Source organism: Lathamus discolor, chromosome 13, assembly GCF_037157495.1.
Source record: "Lathamus discolor isolate bLatDis1 chromosome 13, bLatDis1.hap1, whole genome shotgun sequence".
In the NCBI taxonomy this organism is placed as follows: Eukaryota; Metazoa; Chordata; class Aves; order Psittaciformes; family Psittacidae; genus Lathamus; species Lathamus discolor.
In genome coordinates, this window is record NC_088896.1 from 4,206,398 (window position 1) to 4,234,007 (window position 27,610).

General features: G+C 48.5%; 1 protein-coding gene across 8 annotated transcripts in view; it reads right to left on the minus strand.

Moving 5' to 3' along the window:
* The window catches only part of LOC136021437 (uncharacterized), a 149,622-nt gene that overhangs the window by 22,771 nt on the left and 99,241 nt on the right, over positions 1-27,610 (minus strand). The window contains exons 1-3 of one of the 8 annotated variants that reach the window (XM_065693641.1): positions 2,232-2,255; positions 1,524-1,631; positions 1,267-1,384 (exon numbers count right to left, since the gene is read on the minus strand). The exons of the other annotated variants lie outside the window; for them this stretch is intronic. The gene's annotated coding sequence lies outside the window, so the exon portion shown is untranslated. Of the gene's footprint in view, positions 1-1,266; positions 1,385-1,523; positions 1,632-2,231; positions 2,256-27,610 lie in introns of those variants that run through there. 8 annotated transcript variants of the gene reach the window in all.

The window sequence follows — 27,610 nt, forward strand, 5'->3', positions numbered from 1 at the left end:
AGCTGAGAATGACCCTGAAAAGCAAAATAAGGCATTTCACTTCCCCTGTCCCTGCAGGGCAAGAAAGTGAGGTTCATATAAACTACCACTGTGCTGCATGCTTAAAACAATCAAGAGAAGAACCCTTTGCTATAGCACAAAGTGCCAGCCAGAAACTATTAATCTGTTAAATAGTTAAATCTGGAATTAGATCTGTGGAAGAAAGGTGCAGAAAGAACAGATGCTCTTGAACACTACAACTTCAAAGTGAACTCCAGCTCAGGGAGTCTCTAAAAGATACATTCCGGGAGTACTTTGGCTGCTGAGGCAAGAGAGCTGGTCGCTCTTATAGATGGGATGTTGGGATCCAGCCCAAGCCAGCAGAGCTGCTCTGGTCTCGCCAGATGCCAAGTCAAGATGTTCTTTATACCTCTGTTTACTTCAGGGACAAGCGCACTTGGAGTTTTGACTTTGTTCCTTTTCCTGATCAAAAGAGAATGGTGGGGAGGAAAGGGAAATGGATTTACATGGCTGGAGGAGCAGGCACTGAATCCAAACAGCTCCAAGGTTTTGAAGGGTTAGAGACTGCACATACAAGTAATGATACTTTAGTACACATAATTAAACACATTTGGGAAACATCCAAATTACATGCAGAGTTCATCCAGCCCAACACAAAGTTGATTCAAACCTAGAAGTCATTGAAATTCACACCACAAAACTGCAGCAAAACACTGGCAACACAAACATTCGATCGGGAGCTATGCCAGGCCCCCAAACCCCACATTTCCTTTAGATTCATTCCCAAAAAGAGTATGCACTTGCATGTCAGACTATGCTCTCCTGAGGGCTTCTTTGGAGCATCCCTTCCAACTCGCACAATTCAGATTTGCTGTAGACATTACCCAGATAAGATCCGTTTTTCCACAGAAGCTTCCAAAAGAGGAGAGATCCAGGAAATAATCTTCTATTCTCAATATTCCACCCAGGAATAAACACCACTTTTTCTCATTGGTCTGTGACCTACTGTCCCTTGCAAAAGTCAACGAGCTCCTGAAGACCTGGCGGGATGTATAGTGGCACCGAGCACTGCCTTCAGGTGATCAGGAAATAACCCCTTTACAGTTGCCGAGACCAAATCTAGAGCTGAGGATCACAAAGTGGAGCACTCTGAGCTGCAAAGAACTAAAGCCCCTGGGTTGGAAAGCACTTGGCCTTAGCCACCAGGCTGGCTCCCAGGCCACCACTTCTCAGGCCGGTTGCATGTCCACATGGATATCTACTCACCTCTTCTGCAGCATTCAGGGACCTTCCTTCCCATGATGCTGCTGGCATCGCATCTCCGAGGACGACCCTTGCAGGAGCTGGCAGACTCATAATATTTAGGGCCCAATCAATTCTAGACCTGTCACAGGCATAAGAGACGATAAATGTCTGTAGGGCTTGGCCATTGCAACAAATAAATGTCATTGCATTCTTTTGCTGAAAGATTTCCATTCTTGTACAGTTGGGAGTATAAAAAATCAACATGAAACAATACAGACCGAAAACCCCTCCCACGACGAGAGGATCAAGTGATGCCATTTTCCAGGCAAGGAGCTTCGCCCCAGAGAGCTTCCTCCCCTCCAGAGGAAGCTGATGGAGCTGTGGTTCTAGCAATGAAACAGAAATACCACAGTAAAGCAAAGAGCTGCAGTGACAAATGATGTGATATCATAGCCAAGAAGTGAGCTCACAAGGAGCTCTGAAAAGCAGCCTGCTGGCTGACTCCATCCTGTGTCTGCCTTCACCCAGCAGAATAGATAACACGATAACCTGAGCATCAACACAGCTTTCAATTCATTTTAAATTAATCAAAGCAGAGAGAAATCAAACACTTTGATATGACAAAATAGTGGGAAAACATTTCTTCATACGATAAGGTCTCTAAAATCACACAGCAGAACACAACTTGCTGAATCTCTGACACACAGCTGCTTCTGCTCCATTATTTCATTGAATCATAGAATGGTTTGGGTTGGAAAGGACCTGAAGATCCTCTAGTTCCAGCCCCCTGTCATGGGCAGGGATGCCTCATACAGTGATGTCCCAGAGACATGAGGATGAGGACAGAGATACGAGGAGGAATGAAGTGCCCAGGACAGCTTAGGGAGAAGCCACATGCTGCTCAAAGCAGAGATAAGTTTCAGACTTCTCACACGTGTTTAGAGTATTCCCCTTGCAACAACTCCACCTCCAGCCGTTTCAATTACCTAAGCTTCCATGTCCTTCTTCTGTTCCTCTGGTTCCTAGGGAGATACCGGATGCACAGTGAGTGTTATTGTCAGGGAGTCCAAAACAACCCAGAATTACCCATCTCGGTGCAGAAAAGTCACATCCTTCAAAACGTTCTGCTTCAAGTACAAAATTTGTTAAGTCTAGGACCATCATACCAAATATCCTGGAAGCAGAGGCAGAGAGCACAAGCTTTTGCTCTAAGAGAAAAGCTCATTAACAACATGCATGCACCAAAGCTTTTTACATCTGAAGAGTCATCATCTAAAAGCAAACCCAGATCTGCCCCAAACACCCAGCAGCAATTACAGCTGTGTCTTAGCTGTCACATGAGCATGAGCTCAGACTGGGGCCATGCAAGCCACAGCCCCAGCATGGACCACAACATGAGGGTAGCAGAGATGGGGTTGCACCACTAGATCTAAATACATCAGGCAGTCCAAAGACATGACAGGCACTTTGGTAAGTGTTTCAGATCTTTACCTGCCTCTGCCTTACTGACAGGCTACATTGGATCACAGCATTGTGTCACGTACAACACCAGTTTCCCTCTGGGAAAATGGATCAATCGCTGGGACTCCCTCCAAGAGTGCTCAGTAGGATGCTGCTGGGAGTTGCACCATCCTGCACTGCAGGTAATGGGGATTTCCACACGGACACCAGGATTTTAGGTTACAAATCACTTCTCTGCTCCAGCTGAGCCAAAAGACAAACAACGTGTGCAAACAATGCGGGTCAGTGAGGCACACTGCTGGACCTGGCACAACTGCCCAGTGGCTCTCCTTCAGTGGGACCCACTGTCCCAGGGTCCTTTAATACCATTGTAATTCCAACTGGCCTTCCCACACTTTTGTATTCCAAAAACTGTTCCAAAGGCCAAAGAAATCACCCTGTGCTCAGGGAGGCGACAGGAGGGCAAAGCTGCAGGTCCCACTGCTGGAGGTGAAGAAAGTGCAGTTTGTACTCAGGCATCAGTAACACCACCCCAAAAGTCACATCATAAATCACCACCACAGGAGAACATCATCTGAAGCTTCTTCAGAGGCAAAGCTTTCACACTTAACAAACTGTAATTTCTTATAACGAAATTTTCTGGCCCAAAAGTGACACAAGTGATTTTTATCAACTTCATAGAATCATAGAATGGGCTGGGTTGGAAAGCACCTTAAGATCATCCAGCTCCAACCCCCCTGCCATGGGCAGGGACACCTCACACTAAACCATCCCACCCAAGGCTCTGTCCAACCTGGCCTTGAACACTGCCAGGGATGGAGCATTCACAACCTCCCTGGGCAACCCATTCCAGTGCCTCACCACCCTCACAGGAAAGAACTTCTTCCTTATATCCAGTCTAAACTTCCCCTGTTTAAGTTTTAACCCATGCCCCCTTTTCCTATCACTGCAGTCCCTGATGAAGAGCCCCTCCCCAGCATCCAACTGTTTATCTTCCAATTTATCTTCCCAATTTTGGCAGAGCTGAGTGTAACACAGCAGAACCCACACCGTGGTCAGAGCCACATGCAGCCACAGCCACCACTGCTGTAGAATAGTTGAAGAAATGGAACTATTCCAGATCTGTACTTCCTGTAAGTAGTGTGTTCTAAGTATATAGCATACTCATACGTAACAGCATTAAACTCTGACTCGCTGTCACAGGATGAGGTTGTTGTACAAATACATGCCATAAAATCTTAATTTCAAAGATTTCTTTGATTTCATTTATGATTAGATTAACCATTAACTGTCACAATACCATAAGATGATGGAGAAAGGGAGAAGTCCAGATCACAAGTCTGATTTACTATGAACAAATTCATTACATGGTGAGAGTGGTTGCAAACTACAAACTTTAAGGTTAAAATCAGTGTTTGTCACCCTCTCAGGAAACATGAGATTTTCTGAGAACCAATTCACACCAAAAGGCATCATTAGCACTAATGTGGAGCAGATACTCCTTGCAGGGGGGCCCTGCAGGCCTTGCAGATGCTTGGTGCCCTCATCCCCAGCCAGACCACAGGAGTGAGACACTCACCAGGTATGGGACAAGTCAGATTTGCCCTGATGGTCCGATAAGATAGGTGAATGAAGAAATGGGAAAGGCAGAGCAGGTAACACCATCTAGCAGAGAAACAAACAGGGATTACATTTAACAGTTACTGTTTCCTTGGATGGCTTGGGCATTTTTTAGCTAGAGCAACATTAAATAGGTCAATGTTTGTTTCCTGCAGAGGCAAATAACACATGTAGAACAACATCAACTTTCCACATGAGCCTAAGGTGTCTGTACAATGCCTGACACTCAAGAGCCTGTATATTGATCATTGTGAAGAAAGCAGATGTAAAGCTTGTGTTTTGCTTCCCAGCGAGCAAACACCTTTCACAATGCTTTTACCATGAGGTAAGCTCTTTTCATCTAAATAGAAGCAGCAACACTTCAAAAGGTGAGAAAGCAGTTAGGCTGAAGGACTGCTGAAAGGAGAGAGAAAACTTCTCCCCTCCAAGTCATCAGAGCTGCTGACCAAGCCCCTCCAGACCTGAGCATCTCCAGTCTTTGTAAAGACAGCCCAGAGCCCAGCCACTCCAGCCAAGAACCACGGCAGGCATCTGCACCAGGGTCCTACACCCAGTTCAGGCAGAGCAGGAGCAAAGCTGTGCCTTCAGACTTCAGCCATTGCCAGCAATGCACTTCCAAACCCTCCCATCCCATTTTTTCCACACCCCAAGGTACCAGTGCTGCTGCAGGCCATGCCAATCGCATCCACCTCCTTCCCAAAGCATATTCCAGCAGCTGCCAGAGAACTTTGGATCACCTTGCTGGAAAACTCGAGGGTCATGCCAGGCTGGTGCTCTGATGTCTAGATCACGGACTTCCAGTCTTAAATATTTAAGATACACACTGCATTGGAAAACATACACACCACATCAACATGCCAGACCCAAGCCAGATACTCAGAAGCTTATTTCCAGGTAGAGCTGCCATTACCTCTTCATTGTCATGAGCTCTTTCCACCTCCCAGACAAGGGCAGAAGATTGCTCTTGCTTTTCCTATGCTTTCATCTACACCAGTCCAGACAGCCTTGTAGCTACTGCCTTTTTCCCGCAGTTTCTACTATAGGAAGGCTTTGAAGCAGGACTAGGTAATGTGTAAGACCATTTATACATTAAAAAAACCCCAGAACACAAGATGCTTTTTATTCCTTTTCTGCAAACACACTTGCCAGGGATTAATCTCTTCATCATCTTTTCAAAAGCATCCAAAACATGAAACAGCATTTTGTTGAGATGGTGCTTGCACACAAATGGTGCTTGCACACAGGCTCCTGCCAAGTCTCTGTGTCGCAGCAGCAGTCCCAGTCCTGGCCCAGGATCCTATATTCAGAACTGTGCAGACTAGAAACAACTTTGGTCACTTTTTTGTTTCTGTACTGGGTAACTCTGAAATCACTACCACTTACTTAAAACAAAAGCAATAGAAAGGAACAGCATCCTCTGAACCTCAAAGGAGGAACCACTCCTAACAGAGCTGGAAACAGCAGTTCCTGGGGAGCCCACACGTTTCCTGACATAGACAGGGGAAATACTCTGCAGACAATATATTTAAAGTGTAAATACAAAAGAAATTATGGAAGTGCTCTGTTAAGGCTTTTTCTGCCCTGAATCATGCATGGCCCAGATCTTAACATAGGGACATGGGATTCAGAGGAGCTAATGGGAATCAAGCAAAGATTAAAATATGTTTTTATATATTATATATATATTTATATATCTGTAGCTACTAATTAATTATATGAGCTGATGGAAGCCCATACCAGCTCAAATCCAACAAAACTGATCTACCAGACCAGGCAACAGCTACCCAGGGCTTGTGTTCCCTTTGCTTTACACCCAAAAGCCACGGTTTTCCTGGGCAAGCACAGGAGAGGAAAATCAGACTAACACTGAACCGTTAATTCGGGTTTGACCCAGTGACTGGAACGGAGAGGCCCTTTGCTGGCCTGACACCTCTGCCTCTCCCTGCACAACCCCACTGGGCTTTTGCATCCTCCGCTGAAGCCGGGAGGGATGAAGCAGGTCCCGCGCCAGTCCCAGGACCAGCCGCTTGATGGCCATCCTGCTTCGCAGAACAGCGCCGGCGGCAGAGGGCGGCCCGGGATGGGGATGGAGGCCTGCCAGGGACCCCGAGCTGACACCCAGGGACCAAAGGGACCCCCAGCCACCCCCAGCAGGGCTCTGGCGCTGCTCCCGGGTCTCATCCTCACAGGGGCTCCTCGGGGAGCACCAACCACGCAGCCCCCGCGCCCCCCTGCGCTCACCGCACACCCCTCGCGTTCCTCAAGCTCTGCTGCAGCGCTGGAAGCAGAAGTGAGCGTAGCAAACGCTGCTGAACGGCCCCAGACAGCCCGCGATGTGCTGCCCTGGAGCCCACGCAGCCGCCCAGGTCCTGCCACTGAGGCTCCTGCACGAGTGCTGCAGGAATCCCACGTGAGGAACAACTCCACAGCTCTTGCCCACTGCTGGGAATGTGCAGGTTCGTTCTGGAGACATAAGAAATGGAGAGCGCCAGGGCTGCGGAGGCCAGTCATCAGGTCAAAACTCTGCTTTTCCCCTCTCTCAAAGACCACTGCAGCAGGAAACACCCACAATCATCCCCGCACACTGCCACAGTCATCCCAAGGTGTTTTTGAAGTCAGCGTGTTTACAAGAGCCACTCAGGCTCCAGGTCCCTGCTCTGATCAGGCAGCAGTAAACCAGCCAGGATGCTCAGAGGAGGAACCTCCACAGTGTAACACAAACTCATTCAATAAGTGAACGCAGTGAAACAACTAAACCATCCTTCAGACGTGGCACCTGGAGCAATCTGCCTTCCTTCTTCATCCAAGTGAGGAGCATAGAACAAAATCCTAAAGGCCCAGGGCAGCGCAAACCCTCTGCCTGCAACAGGACTTTGTAGTGAAGCAACCCCGGAGCCTGCAGCAGCCTTCAGTCAGGTGCATGTGATTTAATAGGTTTGATGGGATTTCCTGGGCCACTCATCCCTGTGAGGTAATTAAAAACCTGTGCAGCATGTTGAGTGCTACAGCACATGAGGGATGCTCAAGTCTTGAGAGCTTCTTTAATAGCAATGCTTGTTCTTCTTGCTTTGACTGTGCAACACCCAGAGAGATGCTGGGGAGGGACTCTTCGTCAGGGACTGTAGCGACAGGACAAGGGGTAATGGGTTAAAACTTAAACAGGGGAAGTTTAGATTGGATCTAAGGAGGAAGTTCTTTCCTGTTAGGGTGGTGAGGCACTGGAATGGGTTGCCCAGGGAGGTTGTGAGTGCTCCATCCCTGGCGGTGTTCAAGGCCAGGTTGGATGAAGCCTTGTATGGGATGGTTTAGTGTGAGGTGTCCCTGCCCATGGCAGGGGGGTTGGAACTGGATGATCTTGAGGTCCTTTCCAACCCTAACTATTCTATGTCTGCAGGTGGGTGAACCAGGGGGTGGGTGCCCACTAACAGCATCCTGAGGACTGAAGGTGAAATATTCATACACATTAGGAGAAACATCCACAGTTCCTGACAACCGAGATGTTAAAATGCCGCGGATTTTGGAAGGGACAGAAGTTCTCATTCTTACAAGTACAGGCTGTCTCACAAGACAAAAAAGAAATCAATGGAGGTTTGCTTCACAGTTTATTAACCACTCACTAAAGGGTTTGTGGTTTCCAAGGTTCTCATGGTTTTATGGATCTTTCTGATGTTTCTCAGGAGCCAACCCTACAATGGTGACTAAAGCCTAGCCATGCTTTCACCCCTGTGCACAGAGTGTGAGACAGCGTCATGTAACACAGAAGGCCAGTATCTCATTCTGACATCCTTTTTGATAAACTCTCCAGAGGACCAGTTTTTGCTCCAGAAACACCAAAGGTGATAGTGCAAGCAGAGAGATGGCATTTCACAAGGGTCTTTGAGTGAGATGCCATCATACTCACACCATCTTCTAAGAGTTTGGCATTTCGACTTCCAGGTTCAATTTCCCCCCCAGAAGCCTTTCCTAAGGGATTCACTCTCAGAAGGGATTCCCTGCTCAAGAAGTCTCAATCACAGCAAGTCCCACATGGCCTCAAATGAAGGATTCTCTCTCACTTAATCTTACTACAGGGTTTCCTTTGTGAGATCCTGGTGCCAGCCAAGGACCCCACATGATACCGCAATACCTGTACCACCAAGCCCTAAATCTCAACAAGCCTTACATGTATGACTGGAGCCAGGCAAATTACTATTTAACTCCAAAGCAGATGCTCAGTCTAGAGACTACATCTTTCTTAGTTCCAGCTGGGCTTACCAAAGCCCTACCTACTCACTGCATTGCAGCACTCCCCAAAACTGTGCTGCTTTGGAGCTAGAAAGGTGCTAAGAAAATTGTGGTGTACCTGCTGGATCAGTGTTAATAGGCAGGATTGCGGTGACCAGCATGAACAGGGGATAGGAGTTGCAAGCTCTGCTGATGCTGGAGAACATCTCTTCCCTGGAAAGGCACCATCAAAACAGCTTCATCTGCTTAAAGACTTTCCGCAACATGATCCTAAAACCACAGTACTTCATCTCATGGCTTTCTCCTGTACAACCCAACTTCCACAAAGCTCCAGCTAACTGGGCTGCAAATGAGCTATTCAGGAATTCCAGATACATCCTTTTTCTTTTGTTTAGCTTTCATTTTGATCCCAGTGTCAATACAGGAAAACCTCAGTAGCACAGATTTGTCAGGCTTCTCACAGTACCACTATGTTTGTTCAAAGCACCTCATCTAGCAGTTGTATCCAGCATCAGTATCAGTATCAGGAGCTAAGAGTGGTAACAGAACAGGCAGCTAAAGCTGCTTTTGCTCCACTTTGCCCAGTGTCCGAAGGCGAAGGGGGGAATCAGATCTTTTCATCACTTCCCTGGCTACAGCAGAGGTTCACAGTAATGCAGTCACTCCTTTGGCAGCATAGGAGGCAGGAGGAATATTTCCAAGGGAACAGCAATTTAAAGCTGTAGCATACTTCCAAATCAACAGACTTCAGGGAGGAGACTTCACCTCTGCTGAACATCACCACCCCACTGATTCCCCAAGGGCTCTATCCTCCAGCAAGGTCAATGGGGGCATCAGTTCATGGGCTCCACCTCTGTCTCGAACATCCTCCTCCTGCAAAGGACAGGGCAAAGAAGTCTTCCAGTTCCTTCAGGTGTAGTTTGCCTCGTGCTTCTATTGCCGTTGTCCCCATGTAGCGACCAGTGGAGATGTCAGTAGGACAGACTAGATGGGGAAGAGATACTGCAACTTTGACCATACAGAAAACCCCAGAACCACTTCCAAACACCGTGGTCCTAAAACACAGAGGTACGACAGCTTTGAGGGGTTATCTTCAAACTAGCAGACTTTTGGCTCGGTAGCACATCTCCCCATGGTTCAGGAGGAATACAGCCATGAGCCCACACTTGATGAGGAGCACACCAGCATTTATGAAACTGCAGCCTGTGACAGTCTGGGTCTCGGTCCACCTCACTCCAGTGCTCAAATACACTGGCTCACCCTGCAGCTCCACAGCTCGCTCTGGATCCAAGATTTCTTCTCAATGCACAAGTCCTCCACAGGCAGCAAGTCAACAACAGAGCCAAAACCACTGGTGAAGTGTGCCCAGCCCCACATGTTTTGGTCACCAGCTGTGATGGTGAAGCCTCTCCCACCAAGCAACCGAGCTGCTTGCAAACCGAAATGCCACAGAAAACTATGAAATGAAAAATGTTCTGGCACCCCCCCAAACCTATTATTTCCAAAAGAAACAAGACGGTGCTTGCTTTCCAGGAAAAACAGGAGATGAAATTAGAAGCAGCTGTTAGAAAAACATGAGTTGTGCTGTTCTAACCCACTTTGGGTTTATCTGCTCTGCCCCAGCCTGAGGAGTCACTCTTTGAACTGGAAAACTCCCTTTTTGGTGGTTAGATTATCACTGTGCAGAAAACAGGGTTTGTTAGCGCATTTGTTGTGTTGCCTTGTTGTGCTTTCTAAAGGTTTTCCCATTGGCTTTAAAGATAAACGCGTCCCGAGCCAGGCTCAATGAGATTCTGCATTTGCTGCTTTGGGGTTTAAAACCTGAGCTATTTTCCTCGCTCCCCCCATTCCCATCAATGACTGACATTTTGGCAGTCACAGGTAGAAAAGCCACAGGCTGAAAGCAGGGATGTAACGTAAAACTAAACCTTGTCTCATTAAAGCAGCTGTCCGGCCCAGGCAGGGAAGGTGCCACACTCATTTCTGCAGTAGCACTGCTGGCGGTCGGGATCACAGAGCCTTTCCAGCATCTCCAGCTCACAACAGAGCTGGGCTTGACTGGGAGGATCCTGGCTTGGGGCTTCAGAGAGGTTCCATGACCTTAGCAGTCCCTCCAGCACTTACTGCAGCCTTTGCTCCCTTTCATCAGCAAAATACGGGATAAAGTGTTTGTTGACAATTGTAACTCCTGACCTGATGCTGAGGATATTATGTGTTAAACGGTTATTAAATGAGGTCTCTGGGGACTACACTCAAGACCATAGTACACTATTCAGCTTCCAGAGAAGCAGCACAACTTCAATGCACTAAGAACTTCTCTGCATTATTTGTCAGCTCAGCTCAAAGGCCACGAGCCTCAGGAGCCGCCTTCTCCCTGGGGAGGTGCCCCATGGCAGGGGTCACTGGCTCAGGGGAACTTCTCCCTCTGGCTGCACAGCAGCTACCCCCGGGTGAGCTTAAATTGCCTGGTTTGCTCTGTGTCACTAAAAGAAGCGGTGTCGGAATCAGATTTAAAATTCTCATCTGTTAAAGAAACTGAAACTCTGTTATAGAAGCCTGGAGACCTTTCAGAGAAGACCACCACAGGAGCAGACATGGTCAGCGGGGGTTTGTTCTACATCGCTAGTGTAAATGTATCCTATTACATGAGTACTCCTGATGTTGGGCTTGTTTGCTTGTTCTGGGAAATCTACAGCCTCAGGCTCGTGGTCCCAGAGTACCGCAACTCTTTTGTGGAAACTTTTCCAACTTCAGGTATTTCTGAGCATCACATTATCACCGGATTATGCAGTCTGACCTCAAACAAATGCGAGGGAATATTTCTGATGTACAGAGGTAAATTAGAGGGGAGAAAAGACAACAAGCAAAGGAGAGACAGCTCCACATGAGATAAAGTGTTGCTACTTTCCCTCATTTGAGAGGCCTTTGAGAACCACCCAGGCAGATAAAGAAGAGAAATAGGCTCCCTGAACGCCTCTGATTAGGCTCTCTGTCACCATCTCTGAACAATGCCCAAGCATGGATGGGCACAGGGCAGGGGACGTTCCCTGCTAAAGTACTGATTTTTCAAAGTGTATGGGGTAAGGAAAGCCACAGTCAACAGTACGGCCCTTAGTCAACGTGGCAGAAGGAAAATTCATCCCTTGGGACACTGGAGCTTGGCAGATTGACTTCGCCTTCTCTAAATCCTCCTGGCAGCTAACGCAGACCTTCCAATCAGTGTTTGCAAGCAAAGCAGCTTTACAGTAACTGTCTCCACAGCAGACCGTAGACCCTGTACAGAGTCACCAGCCGTGACTGCTATGAACCAGGAAGGAATGGAGAAACCCACTCTGCCAATTCCCAAATACAGCCCTTCAAAGTCATAGCGAATTCCGATGAGGTGACCGAGGAGGCAGCCTTCATTTCCACAAGCAGGAGTTCTGCTGGGCGCAGCATGCAGGAACAAGGGTGAAAGAACACACTGTTCTCCTGTGCCAAGGTTGATACTACGGGGAGGGACCCACCACTGGGGGAGACCAGGGCAGTGCTGCTCTGGGACTCAAAGCTGTTAAGGACCAGACATGCTCAATGGCAAGCAGACCTGCAGTGCCACTTGCAGAAGGGCAACTCTGGCCCCAGCTTATTCCTCAGCCACACCATTACAGTCCCAAGCTACTCCACAGCAGCAGGATAAAAGCAAAATGCACATGTGTAAATGATGCAGAAGGGGAGGGACAGTTGTGCAGGCTTCATGAACAGACAGAGGAAGCCAGGAGAAATCAGCCTAGAAACTGGTACTGCAGTTATGCTCAATTTGATATAGAAATTTCATTACAGGTTTCTTCCCCTCATACAGGTTATATGTCCTTCAGCAACAAGCCTTAATTCAGAACATCTTTCGCCTTGCTGTAGTGTCCCTCCTCCCACCAACAAACAAAATTAACTTCCTTCATTTGCTTGCTGTGGAAGCACCAGAAGCTGCTCCCCCATCACCTCAGAAACCAGAGGTCTGATGATTGTTCAGTCCCAGTGCCACAAAAACTAATGCCACAATGGCCAGGGAGCAAAACTGGTGGTGCTGGAAGAAGCACAGACAGGAGACACATTAACATCACCCTGCGATGCAGTGGAAGCACCTGTGTTGGTAGTTCTTTAGTGTAGCATCACCATGTCTGCACTAAATCATGTAAAGCCTGCAGAGCACAAACTTTTGCAATCTCTCCTTGTTCCCTTGGATTTGGGTCAGTGCGGAGATGCATTCCCTGTAGGAACCAGCCAAAACCTCACTCGATCAGTCTCATCTGTGCTTCAAAGAGAAAAGCAACTGGAGGAGCGGGCAGAAAGCCCATTCGACTGCTGTCACAGAAATCACCCCAACTGATAGGCAGAGCAGAGCGGAGACTTGGGCTTGAGCAGAAGCACCTGGATTCAGGGAGCTGTTCCCAGAAGTGAGGCCCTCTCAGCTTTCTGCTTTACTGGAATGCGTCATGCCCTTAGGGAATTGAATGCCGTACACACTGAAAACTGGCTATGAGAACTGGGAAAGAGAGAATTCCTAATGGGAAAAGGGAGCATGCCTGCAGATCTGAACTCAAGAGCGGGCGGCCTGCATTGCTGCTGCCGTAGAAAGGCTCTGACCACAGACTACAGCTATTTTAATCCCATTGCACTGTCCTCTGGGAAAGGTGTTTGTGGCATCTTCAGACCATACCAGCTGCCTCCCCCCATCCCACCCCGCCAGGCTGCTGAGAGCACGCACAGCTCCAGCATTTGGGAGCTTTGTCCAGCAGGACGGGACACTCAGAGTACAAGGAGGTGCAGAAGAGCTGTGCTGCTTGCACAGAGGTGGCTCCATTTGGTCATGAGCTGTCCTGGACAATGATTTCCCCCTAAGATCTGACCAGGGATCCAACCACAGTCCTGCTGCTTCCACTGCTGCTCGTATGAGGGTGAGGGAGCCATGGGAAAGGCATCCCACCCAAATCCCTCCCGTTCCACAGTTCTCTGCTCCCTTCACTCTGTCAACAGAGGACATCTGCAGCCACGAGCTCCGCAACCTTTAAACCAGTTTCCATCAAATGCAGCATAGACATTACCACAGGTTGCTAATGCAAGGTCTCCACAACACTGCCTGATCAGGTTCCAGGCAGAAAAGCTGCCCCATACATTGATCCCAAACATGCCATCCCAGATATTTCACCTCCCGGTATCTGAGTGGGCAAACTTATAGCTCCAGCATTTCAAGTACAGTCAGTCAGGCTCCAAGCGCAGGGGAGAGAGGAAAGCAACTTTTGATAGCATCTGTATTTGTCTTTATATGAAATACAACTAAGGCTATTAAATAAACTATTTCTCTTTATGGGACCATTTCTCTAGTACAATTCATACTGGGAAGCATGAGGCAGAAGCTGGTGCTGGGAGAAATTAAAGCATCGCTACACTGCACAGGTTGAAAGGAAGAACATAAATTCTCTTGCAGATACTGATTTTCTTTAGATTAGGAAAATGCTTACACACACTTGTCAGTTAAAACTGAGCAGGAGAAAGAATAGACAACCAAGAGGTTTTCTTGCTGGTTTTAATGCCTTTTTAAGGCTAAAGATTATTTTCCTCATAAAAGCTAAGATGTTTGAAATTACTTTCTCCTTCAAATTAGGCTGGAAAGCTGGACTGCTGAGATCTCATGAACTGGAAAATAAGACGTTAAGGAGTCCTGGGTGGGATAGGCTGACATTGAACGTTTCTTTTCAAGAGAAGCACAGGATTTTGCTAAATCCACCCTTCCAGTTCAGATAAAGCAATAGGAAGAAAAGCTGTGAAAAGGTCTTGTCTCAATGAACATTTACTATGGAAAACATCTGTGGAACCATGTTTTTCAATTAAAAATAGCCCTTTACTCTGACATACCTTATCTGTTTTATTAAGGGGCTTTGGAGAGGGTTGAGATTTTGAATGAATGATCAACTTGGCAGGAAGGTTGTGAGCTGCGAATCTCAGAGCTGGAAAGCATTTGAACAGGGCACTTGTGTCAGCTTATATCATCTGTAGGCAGGGAGTATGGCAAGACAGCAAGTGGAAGATGTGGGGATTGCTCTACTTAAGGCATTTAAGTAACTACTGGAAGGATTTTAGACTGAGAAGTAACATCAATAGCATGGTTGGCAGCTGCAAGTTGGTAAGTCAATACCTTTGGGACAGATGCTTGTCTTTGTGAAGTCAAAGTCTCAATAGCTACAGTTTTGGCTCATTATCCCTTGGCATTTGTTAGCCAATTTTCCTGGAAAGAGGAGAGGGGGTAGAAAGAGTGATACCTATATACAGGCTGCTGCAAGACAAACAGAAGTTGTACCACATGCTGATAGCCAAGCATCCATATGTTCATGCCTATAAATACTGCAACAGAGCTGTCTGCAGAGATTCAGCCCATGGTTATTCTGTTATTCAGGGCACATACAGCTGACACCTGGGCTCATTAAGCTGATGAACATGAGTGGGTTACATGAGGTGTCAGCCCAGCACAGCCACTGCCATGACACGGCCAAAGGGGAGGTGACAGGAGGATCTGGGCAGATTACCCTTCCTGCAGCTGGGAGTTTAGGCTGATAACAATGAGCACTGGGGCAGAGCAAGACTGAACAGTGGGTCAAAGAGACAGGCCCTCTCCTAATTTATGATGCACAAGCTGTTATTACCAAAGTATCATATTGTTCAGCTTGTCTATTTTTTCCTTGTGGGAAGCCTGCCCATCACAAGCTGCCGGTCAGCGCCTGGGCAATTCAGGGAAATATTCACCCTGCTCCAAAGCTATTTCATTACAAACCACATGCATAACATCAAATCCAACAGCTCTTCACCCTGGAGACTGCTCCCAAATGCTCCTTTCAGTCTCCTCCCTCCCACAGTTTCTTTCCTATTTCTTTATATAAGCCCCCAGACCCCTCCCTGCTCCATGCTCTGTAGCCCCACAAAACCCCTGCAATGCCACACAGAGCACACGAGCCTGCTTGGGTTCCAGAAGCAGCATAATCACATCAGGGCAGACCTGCACCCAAATTAACTAGCTGTAATGAGCTGCAGGGCTAATTGGCACCACATAATACTGGTGTGCTTGCCCTGAGTTGGGGACTGGAGCTCAGCCCAGAGCCGGACACACCAATTTGCTCAGAGCTCCCTCGTGCTGCTCCCCACGGAATGGTGCCACACCAAGAGGCAGGGGTGCATCCCACAGACACTTCTGGAAGGAACAACAGGAAATTTCCCTTTCACCAGTTTCAAACTGACACGAAGCACAAGGGGAATAGCAGTAGGATAAGTAATGAAAACCAGGTTTGGGACTTAGTACTATCTGGAACATGAGGAAGGTGGAGGGGAGCATAGAGGACCCTCATACATTCTTTACTTTGGAGCTGCTTTATGCATACCTGCATCTCTGCAGCAGAGATGAAGTAGGAGGTCAGATTTACATTACTGCCGGTACCCAGTAGTTCAATACCATGCCCAGGTTTAATTTATTGTAAAGATAAGGCTCTTCTGCTGCTTCTGCTACTCCCTTGCTCCACTGCCCCTGGGTGCAAACGCAAAATACAGCAGAACCTTTCATGACGAATAACAACACTTACAGCTTCTGTCTGTTCATGCTCCCCTTTCATGACTCCTGCTGCTTTCCACCCCTCCTGGACCTACAAACTTTCAGCAGCTCCTCAAGGCACAGACACCTCCAAACCCAGCCTTGCCCAGCTAAAGCTGGTGCCGCTCCTCCATGGTCCAACCCCCTGGTTACGGTTGAAACAGATATATGTAGCCCACCTCGCATCAGGGCTGACAGGCATTAGCCACTCGTGTTCACTGATTTTAAACCCAGGTAATCTGCATGAACAACCCCTCTGGGGATTTATTTTCCAGGCTCCTGTGTGCAAAATGTACAGAAAATGCTTCTAAGAAGAATGTGTAAAGACTCAGATTCATTACAAGATTTATGGCCACAGAAAGCAACCAAAGAGCTGTGAAGCAGCCAGCCTGGAACAGCAAGAGCCTGGGCACAGCCAGTCCTAAAGAGAAAGAATATGTTCTGTGCAGTAGAAAGATTATTATTGTTTTTCCTACACTTCATTGTTCCTTTTATTTCTAACACCACCCCAGAAAATGCCTGGGGTTATGCACGAGGAGCTGCAGATGTCAAAGGATGCTCTCTGGTACATTAACGGCTCCTTTATCCCTTGTGACAGGACCTGGGGTCAGTGGCCAGACTTGATATTTTCAAATGAAGTTTTAAAAGCAACATTCCCAGCCCGACTACTCTTAAGTCAGTGTAATGCCCTACATGTTCTACAACATGGATTTCCTTTTATGCAGTCAGTTGAAGGCCGGAAAAATCAATGAGGTACACTAAATACACCAGACTATGACCTCTCCTCCTGCATGAGCTTAGTTCAAGGATGCCAGAACTGTATTCACCCAAAAGCTATAAAGAAGCTCAGGGATGAAGTAATTTCAGCATTGCTGTGGCACGTTACTCCTGGCTTAAAGCTCTGTCATGACTAGAAAGTGGTTAACGTGATGCCAGCTCTCCAAAAAGGTTTTGGTGATGAGCTGAGGGATTATGGAGCAGTAAAGGTGATGAATTAGGAGAAACTGGATTAAGAAGAGGGTGGCCAGGCACATGAATAAGCATACTGGGGAAAAGCACAGGTTTTGGAAAGAGAAGCCCTGCCTCAGGAACAACCTGTTCCTTAGCTCTGAAGGAGCCCATGAGGGTGTAGAAAGGGGAAATAGAATTACTGCAGCTTGCTTGGATTATCAGAAAGCATCCAGCAAGGTCCTTCTGCAACTCAGCAAGAGACAAAAGCAAGGGTCATCATCCAAGTAAATAACTGTTCAAAAAGATAAGAAACAACAATGTAGGAGTAAATGATCGATTTTCAGAGTGGGCAGAGTCACCTGTGGGGTCCAGTCATAGAATCATAGAATAGTTTGGGTTGGAAAGGACCTTCAGGTCATCCAGTTCCAACCCCCTGCCATGGGCAGGGACACCTCACACTAAACCAGGTCACCCAAAGCTTCGTCCAACCTGGCCTTGAACACCACCAGGGATGGAGCACTCACAACCTCCTTGGGCAACCCATTCCAGTGCCTCACCACCCTAACAGGAAAGAACTTCTTCCTTATATCCAATCTAAACTTCCCCTGTTTAAGTTTAACCCGTTACCCCTTGTCCTGTCACTGCAGTCCTTAATGAAGAGTCCCCCTCCAGTATCCTTATAGGCCCTTATCAGATACTGGAAGCTGCTCTGAGGTCTCCACGCAGCCTTCTCTTCTCCAGGCTGAACAGCCCCAACTTTCTCACCCTGTCTTTACATGGGAGGTGCTCCAGTCCCTGATCATCCTCTTGGCCTCCTCTGGACTTGTTCCAACAGTTCCGTGTCCTTTTTATGTTAAGGACACCAGAACTGCACACAATGCTCCAGGTGAGGTCTCACAAGAGCAGAGTAGAGGCCTTCATAAATGAGCTGGAAAAAGAGTGAGGAGGGAAAGAACAAAGTTTGCAGACGACACAAAGAGATTCTGCAGAGTGAAGATGAAGTCTGACTGAAAAATTAAAGTTGTTTGCTTCTTGATGCCAATAACACCGTAGACTACCAGCTAGGTCTGCAGCACATAACAAGGCTCCTGCAGCAAATGACCCTCTATAATTACAAAGATGGTACCAGCCCTTTGGAATGTAATTAATTAGAGGTAATTACAGCAGCCAAGTGGGTCCCTGCTCTGTATGCCCTGGGCACGGCTGTAGTGCTGCAGAGGTCCAGCTATGGCTAAGCCAGCTGCAGGGAGCAGCTCATGAGAAGGTCTAACAGGGAAAGATAAAGGAAATGCTTGATATTGCTGGCAAGAGCTGCCAGTGCTGGCACAGGTAGAAAAGGCAAAAAGACGCCCATTGCTTCTGATCAAGTGAAATGCCATCAGCTCCTATTGCTTTCTGTGCACAACTGAGAAATGAGGAGCTCTTGCTATGCTGTGAGGAGAAGGCACAGCCAGATGTTGCAGTGGCTCAGCTCTTGGGTAGCATCCCAAGGGGACTGGGACTCAGACAGGCTCAGCACAGGTCACCAAGAGCCTCTTTGCAAAACTTTACAGATATTTAATCGCAGTGAGTCATGTTCTAATGCAGGCTGCAAAGGCAGCCTGAAGGCACCGATCCTTAGAGTGTTTTGCTTGATCCTTGCATAGTTAGCACTTGATGTTTAGAGGCTCATCCCAACAAGATGGGCTGTGCAACAACCGCTTGTCATGCAACATGTGCCCAAGATCTGTCATTTGGGTTGGACTCAGAGGACTTGCAAGTAGCAACTGCCTAAAAGCATCCTGCCAGCCCCATGAGCCTGTCTGTATTCCTGACCTGCAATGTTTTAGCCTAAGGAATCATTCTATTCAAAATAGTCCGCTAAAGACATGCAAACAGTCCTGTCAACCTGGGGAGAGCTAGGTTGTGGGTTAACAAGAAATCGAGGGGATCTGGGTGGTGGGGATTGGAAAGGTGCTGATCTGCTCCCCTCTGCCAAGCGCAGCACACAGAGCCCAGAAGGTGCATGGGAAACCCATCTGCAGCTCTCAGTGTACACATCAGAGGCAATCTTCTCTCCCCGTTCACACAAGGAGCAGAGCAGCCTTCACAGGGAAGCAAAAGTGGCTCTGAGCACAGCTATGATGGGTAAGCATGTGAAACGACGTGCTCGGTTTCCTTGCAAATCGCTTCATTCGTACAACCCCGGGATGCTACACAGTGAGGAAGAATCCCAAAGAGGATGAAACAGGAGGCAAGCGCACCCCCAGAGACAACAGCTCCATCATGAGGCCAAAAACTACATCCCACAAGACCCTGATGGGAATCAGGAGGTGACACGCTCAGGGTCTGGAGACACAGAAGAGCATTTCAACCTGCTACTCATTTCCGCACTGAGTGGGGTGGGGTTTTTTGGCATTTCGAGGCAGCAAAGCATGGGATGCACAAGGGATGCTGCTCCCTTTGACTCTTCAATAAGACAGCTGCGGCTTTGACGCCACTTCCAAAAGCACTCTTTAGCCACACACAGCATCAAAAGGCCACCGCGTACTTCAAAGGCAGCTCCCCAGCCCTCTGGGAACAGTCTGAATCAAAGATAAAGATTTTACAAGACCTCCAAATGCGCAGTGATGGTACAATAGTCTGAAGCCACTAGGGCATTTGATGCTACAGCTTCACGGTGACTTCTATGTGGTGGCTTTGTGGGGATGTTTCGGGGGCTGCTGCCATAAGGTTTTCTGTGATACAGCTCGGCTGGAATCAGCCACTGCTGGGAAAACAGCAGGGATGGAATGAAATATTTTCAGTGAGGCCAGTCTGGGAAAGATGCTGTGTCCGTTGCAGAGTTTAGGTGAGGTGAGAGTAGTTTTGAAGAGCACTAAGTGCTCAGGGAATAAGAGGGAAATGATCTAATCGTGCTGGAGGGTGCTGTCAGAGCAGCTCAGCGTGGTTGAGTGCAGGGAGGGGAAGGAGCAGCAGAGCTGGGGCAGCACTCTCAGCTACCACAATGATGCAAACACATGATAGATTGAGTTACACCAGTCCACAGTCAGTCTGAAAGGGGCAGAAAGGCATTGCCCTGGCTGTAAATGGCCAGTTTAGCTTCCCATTGTGGGCTTTCCTTCCTCTCAGACAACCCCCTTTCACTCAGGACAGTGCTGGGGTGCAGCCCTCAGCAGCCCCAACCCCATCCTCAGTCCCCACTGCTTGCTATATGCAGCCCCTTCCCAAAAGGGAAGTGCTGCTGAAAGGTGCAGCACTTGGCTACTAGAAAGCCTCCATTAAGCAAAGTGTTACTTAGGACCAAGTCAAGCCAAAGAAAAGTATTTTGAAACAATAAAATCTGCTGTCCAGCTGCAAAACCAGGCCCCCACTCAGTCTTCCTCTTGCTTTTGACCAGGAATTAAGCCCCCTGTTCTACATTAGAGCCATTTCCAGGAGAATTTCCCTCTGACATAAAATGCCAACGGCTGCATCCTTCTCAGGCTGGGTTTAGAAAGTGCAGGAGCAAGCAATGGTGGGAAGGGACAGCAGGCAGGGACTGCTGTGCCCTGGAGAAAGGAAATGAAAGAAGGGAAGAAATGACTGCCTGAGAGGAACGGGTCCCTGCTCAGGGGGAAGTGCCACATCCACCCAACATCCTCCGTCCAGTTCCTACATCACAAAGTCAATAGAGGAACAAACTCTGCATGGCCACCTCCCCTCTGCTCTGCAGGGCCCATTACTGCTGCCCAGACCTCGTCCTGGTGACACAAAGGTCCCTGCAGAGAGTGACTGTCTCACTGGCACAAGTGACACATCTGCTACCTGCTCCTCACCACAGGAGCAGCCCATGGAGGGCAAAATGCTGCATTTAAAAACTGGCTCATGCTTTTGAGTCTTTTAACCAACACCTGCCATTTCTGGCAGTGCTTTTAGCTCAGGCTTTCAAATACCCTGCATGCAGTCAGTCCAGCCTGCCTCAGCAGGGACCTCACAGCAGCACATGGGGCATGGGAGGTAAATGCACGAATGTGCTTGAGGATGGATGCACCACTGCTGGATGTTGAGGAGAAGCAAGGATTTAGCTCACACAAATTACCCAGTCAGCGGGTGATCCAGCCTGCCCTGTAGCCCCCTCTAACCACAGACTGGTACTCGGTGCCATCACTACCGGATGGCAGGGCACATCTCCATCCACTGCAGTGGCATTGCACACAAAATCACCCAGACAAACCGGGTCACCATAGCCCGGGGTACCTGCACTGCACAGCCTCTGCCAGAGCTGGGGATGGCTTACAGAGGGGAACAGAGCCTCTGCCCCTGCTTGGCGACCCACAAATTCTGCTCTGCCACCACACTGCTGGGAGAGGCTGGATGCTTCTGTTCAAGAGATGCCCTCTAAAGACTCAAGAGAACACAGTGCATAGCAGAAAGAGGGTATCAGCCCCAGATCGGACTGGAACAGCAGCATCATGAGGACTCTGGCTCAGAGATTGGTGACAGTGCCACAAAAGGGGAAAAAAAGGACTTGAACACAGGTATTAGAAGTCAGCACTGAGTTATCACCAGTGAGAATAGAAGCTGCTCATCAGAGCAAGCAAGAACATGTGGGAGTACAGTTTATCACAGAAAAGCAGGTTTTTAAAGGAGAATTTGAATTAACATCTGTGGCTCCAGAGAGGTGACCCTTACCAGCACCAGTCAGTGACCGTCACCACCCCCCAGGTCCTCCCAGCTCTACCCCCATGTGAGCAGGATGGCAAATACCTTCACAGAGGTCCACATAGACATAAAGTCTGTGCAACGACATTTGCTGCTCTTTACATGCTGCCAGACAACCTTTCACGCTTCATCTTGTATATCCTTGAAGGCCCCAGCACGAACCTTTGCTGCAGAGGCAAATGTTACCCAGGCCAAACCCTCTGCTGTGCTGAAGAAGTTCTCCAAAAGGCATTTGTTAGGGGGAAGCTCTTCTCAGCATTCAGAGGGAAGTGATTACCTCTTCTGCCTTCTTTCCCCTAAGTAATCAAGCTTGCTGCAGCTCTTCTAGGAACTGAGAAGGAGGTGGGGAGGTTAAAGGATAAATAATGTCAAATAGCACATCTCAGACCTTGCTGGTAAAAATGTAAATAGGGCTGTGCAGAACTGAGGGGGATGACACCTGCATTCGCAAAGTCAGGGAGGAACCGTCAGGATGGCTTCATTTAGAAGTTTTAATGAGGCAGCTCTGAGAATGACACACTGAGCACACTGCATAGTGCAAAAGACTGCCAGCAAAGTCACCAGCTTATTTGAATTAGCAGCACCCAGCTATAAGCACTGCCCAAAGAGCTTTAGTACTGCTAAAACCTCTCCAAAACCCAACTGAGGCTGGGACAAGCTTACGGCTTAGCACAGTCCGTCAGAGGCAGGATTTCCTGAAGGGCAGGAAGAGAAGAAATGAAAGAAGCTGGAACCCCCCTTTATCCCTCCCCGGTGGCTGAGAATCCCCCCACCTTTGCAGAGCACGGTGTCATCTGGCTGTGACAGTTACACTGTCATCTCTGTTTAACACCTCTGCAATGTGCCTTGCACATTAGGCAAGAGGCAAATGCTGCCTGCCTAGTGGGTGCATGGGATGAAGCATAGTGCCATCCTACCAGGGGACTGGGACAGGAGGTAGGATTTGGATGTTCTGCAGGCTGCATATGGATCAGAACTCCTCCTGGAGCACAGCCTGCACCCCAGAGCATAGGAAGAGGGATTCAGTGGGAGGAGCCATCCAGGAGGCAGTGATTCTCCCTCCTTCAGGAGGCCATGAAGGAGCTCAGGCTCCATCTCTCTAGAAAGACCAACAGTCCCCTTTCAGCACCACTCTTCCAATTGCCCATGCAGTTTACCCCTGTGCAAGGCAAAAGCAGAGCTCCTATAACCCTAGTATCTGTGTAAGGGATCCTGGATAAGGGAAAACAAAGTAGTGATTTCAGCCCCTGGAGTCTCACTTTCACACAAAGCAGCCACGAGCAAAGCCGTCCTGGTTCAGAAAGGACACTGACGTTTCATATTGCAAAAAACAGGAAGAAAGGAGACCAAACTGCCAAAAAGGCTCAGCGAAGTCTCCAAATGCGTTGGCCAAGTTTGAGTGGCTTTCATTGGCAGGACAGATAGTAGGAAGAGTGAGAAAAGCAGTTGGGGACCAGCTGGGAATCTGGATATCACATTTGGACGTGTCCAAGACCATGAGTGCTGGAACAGAGGGATTTAAATGCAGCTTTCCTAAGAACAAGGGGGACCTGGGGATGGCCATGGCCTGCACAGCCACCTCCCCAGTGACCTTTCTCAGGAGCTGCTGCCATGTGTGTGTGCTCCCAGCTGGAGCATGGTTCTGGGATGACCCAGGACTTGGGTGACTTCACTGCTTCTGGGTAATGAAGGAGGTCATGCATGCAGATGAGTGAAGCAAGTCAGGCAAATGGGAATCACGTCTTATCCTGAGCTGCACGTGTTTCTAGGCCTGACCCAGACCAAGAATGCAGACACATTCATGGGATTCTTTTCTTTTATCAGTTTTGGCTGTATTTATTCATGCTCTTCCCTGCACAGAGGGAGCAGCACTTTATTGTATTTTAAAGTGTGATACATAGACAGAGTTCTTTTTCCACCTCAGAGCAGAAGGCAGCCCATGGCTGCTGGCAGACGTGGTCTAAAACTGACCCAGCAAAAGGGGAACACCAGAGGGGCCCTGCACAGACTGGGGGAGGCAGTGGGTGCACAGCCCAGTTCAACAGACATAAGAGTTTTGACCAAATACGATCAGAATCACATAGCACTGGCATAAATCCTCATCTCAAAGGGGAAAAGGAGTCTTTTGTTGCTTTGTATTTAATAGAATAATAATGGCTATTACCTTTGCAGTAACTTCAGAAGCCCCCTATACAGAACTGAAGCCCTGTAGCAGTGGATGTCATTTGAATGATTCGAGAGCCCCGTTTCGTATCTCAGAGGGTTCCTACCTTCATCCAACAGCGATTGTGCAGTCCCTAGTCCTGTTCAAATCACACAGGCTGGCTGGAATTCCTATCTATAGTTCTAATCACATCAGACGAATGTGAGAAACCTCAAAACTCAGGGGGATGGCTGAGTACAATGATCTCTGTTTTACAGATGAGGAAGGTAAGGGGAACTGAAGCAGCAAAAGCACAACCACAAACAACCTTCTGAGCCAGGGCTGTAAACCTGACACTGTCCATGCTGCTCTCAAATGCCTCTCCGGACGCCTCCTCGAACAACTCCAGCAGGACACAGACTGTATGGGAGTCCAGCTTGCCTTAATGGCAGCCCTGTGGGCACTGAGACTTCCTGACAGACACAGACACTGGTATAACATTGTCAAAAGGTTTAAGCACCAAAACCAGAAGTACCAGGTTAGGACCAAAAGATATAGGAAACTGATGGCTTGGCCAGACACCTTTACCCATTCCACTCCCCCTTCCTTACCCTGGCATGAGTCAACACCAACCCAACTGGCACCGTGGTGACAGAGGAGTGACAGGAGTGTGATAGTTCCAGCTTAAGTGCATGGAGAGAGACCTGCATACACCTACCACATGCTGGAGATTGAAGCAGCATGGCCAGCAGCAGGTTGTCACTGCTCTGAGTGTGAGGAGGAGACCGCCACATGAATTACCTCGCTCCCAGTGGGCCACCTGCAAATAAAGCACTTTGCCAATGGCTTCACTATCAGTACTCACCAGGGGACTGCTGCTGCTCGCTGAAAGCAGTGTGAGAAGCAGCTTCCAGCACACACCTTTCCAAAGATTCCTAGGGGCTGGCCACAAAATGTAGCTTTAGGGCATATCTTTTGAGCAAAACAGGTACATTTGAGGGCATTCGGGCTGGGGTTTTCTCAGCCAGCTCTTGTTAGAGCTGCTAACGTGAAACCTATTTCCATTGCAAAATCAAGCATTCACATGAGGATTTGCTCCTGACCCAAACCCTCACGACACTCAAAAGCCCATACCCCAGAAGGGCCCTGTTTTGCACACCAGCTGCCGGCTGTGGGGCCAGCTACACCGGTGCCCACCAAGACTTCCAGGAGCTACCATAGGCACCCTGTGTAGTTCAAGCAAAATTGGGTTTACACCGCAGGAAGACAAGACCTTAGACACAAGATGCATCTGGAAGCACCGGGATAGCAGCGTGTAAGAGGTTGAGAACAAGGAAAAAATGATACAAGTACCCAGGGAAAGAGTTAGAGGAGGGAACAGCTCTTGGTGGTACATCATCACAGTGATGCAGGGTGGATGAGCCTGGTGAACCAGGAGCTGCTGCCCCTCAGGAGCCCCATGCTGGGAAGCATCACTGAATTGCCCTGACTCCCAGTGCAGGCTGGTGAAGCAATGGGCCTGACAGGCGTATCCCACACACCCGTGTCCATCAGCATTCACCTGGGAGAGGTGGGTGCTCCTTACTTCCTGCTGGCTTAAAGCAGGAACAATACCCTATGGTCCACAGAGCTGAAGCAGGGAACAGGGGGGAAGAACAATCCTACTGTGTGCAAGCAACCAGCACAATATTCAGCTGCTAACAAAATAATCCTGAGTTCAGCTTCTGCATTTCTCAGCTCTAGCCCTTTCCTCACACTGGGTTTTATCCAGGTGAATGGCTAGTCTCACTCCATCTTTACTCTCCCCTTAGGTATCCCTGGGGAAAGGTAACAGCCAAACCCCAGACAACCTGGATAACATTTTGTTACTGCCAGCCTGGAATATCTCACGTGCTGTGGTGCATGATACCACCACACAGATTCATCTGTTAATACACTGTCCAACCCAAATAAACTTGGGCTTCACTTTGGAATTGATCTCCAAATCCAGGAGCTCTGCAGTGTCCCTCGACAGCCGACCCTCCTGCAGGAATTTAACCCTCCCTGGCCTGACTGCTCTCCCAACACAAAGGTTTAGCTCAGACAACATTAAGCATTTGCACTCCTCAGTGTGATGGAAGGAGGGGCAGGATGGCTTTTCCTATCATCAGTCCTGGGGTGAAAACAGCCTAGACATCTCGCATCCCCAGCTAGCTCCTGGCCAAGCAGAGAGGAGCTGATTAAACAAGTCGTGGCTATCAAAATGCTGCTGCTTTAAACAGGCTCTTCACTGGCTGCAGCCAAAGCCACGCTACGCCTCACGTCACCGAGTAACAGAAATAGCAGGCATGAGTGAATGAGTATGAAGAGCGCACAGATTTCAAACATACTTGGCTGGGAAGCGCGCTGCCTTCCTGCCGCTGCCTATCCTGATGCGACGGAGCACGGGGATCTCTCGCTGTCTGCCCAGGAAGGAGGATTCGCTTTTTTCCTTTCTTTTCTTTGTTTAAGTTTCAGCTTTAATACTACTGGGATCGTTTTTTATTTCTTGCAGGATACTTCATCTGCTGGATTTAAAAGCAAGGTTTGAGCAGGAGGAATTCCTTTATATTTGCAGCTATTGAATGTGCATGGTACTCCTGTGTGATGATAATGTAGAGGGAAATGCAGGATTGGCTGAGGGTATTGCTTAGACCAAAAGATGCTTGAATGGCTGCTTGGAATAACAAGCTCTCTATTGTGTGTGTGTGCATGTGCGCAAGTGTGTGTGCTTATGTACGAGCAGAGAAATGACAGTAACTTTAAAATGATGCAAGGTCTGCCCACATTGCTTAGCTCTCCTCCTCCAGGCATGAGGACTTGCTTACCTGTGGGCTCTGTCTGCAGACAGGGGAAGTTGAATTGAATTAGTGCTGTAGTAAATTTATGAATGAAGCAAACTGCAGGTTCAATGGAAGGGGAGCGGAGTGGGGAGATGCAGCGCACTGGTCTCTCTCCGGCAGGAGCTGTCACAGCAGGGAACCCCACAGACATGCACGGGCATGGCACAGAGCTGCTGCAAGTGCCTGGAACACAAAGTGAGGCAGCTGCAAGAACACAGCACCCGAGCAGTGGAAACATGCTCCCGAAAATGAGCTACCAGAAATCCAACTGAGCTTGAGACCAGCTCTGGGCTTGGCTGGAGCATCCTACGCAGAGCCATTAATTTCCAACCAAGTGTGCTGATGACTGTGTGAGAGGAGGAGGCAGAGCTCCCTGAGCATCACGTCTTCTTCATGCATGATGCTTCTGCTGCCAGCACAGCTCGTACATGAACAGTGATGAAGTGGATGATGAGGGAGCAGACTGGTGCCTGGACACACTGGCTACACACACCCGAAGGCAAGCAGGAAGGCACTGCACAGTGTGGCAGGGGAGGGAGGAGGCAGATTTGGGTTTGCAAGGTCCAAGAAAGCCAAGATGCTGGTGAAGCTGCTGGAGACCAGCCCAGAGGAGTGACATCCTTAAGGAGCACTGGCCACTGAAGAACCACATTTCATCTTTCCCCTTGGATACCTGCACTGGAGGGATGTGGGTGGGAGGTGGGCTCTCTGTGTATTATGTTTGTTTGCACCTCTGTCCCAGTTTTAAGCAAGGAAAAATCTCCCTCTGTACTGGATTGCCCTCTTTTATACAGAGGTTTTGCATGACATCTC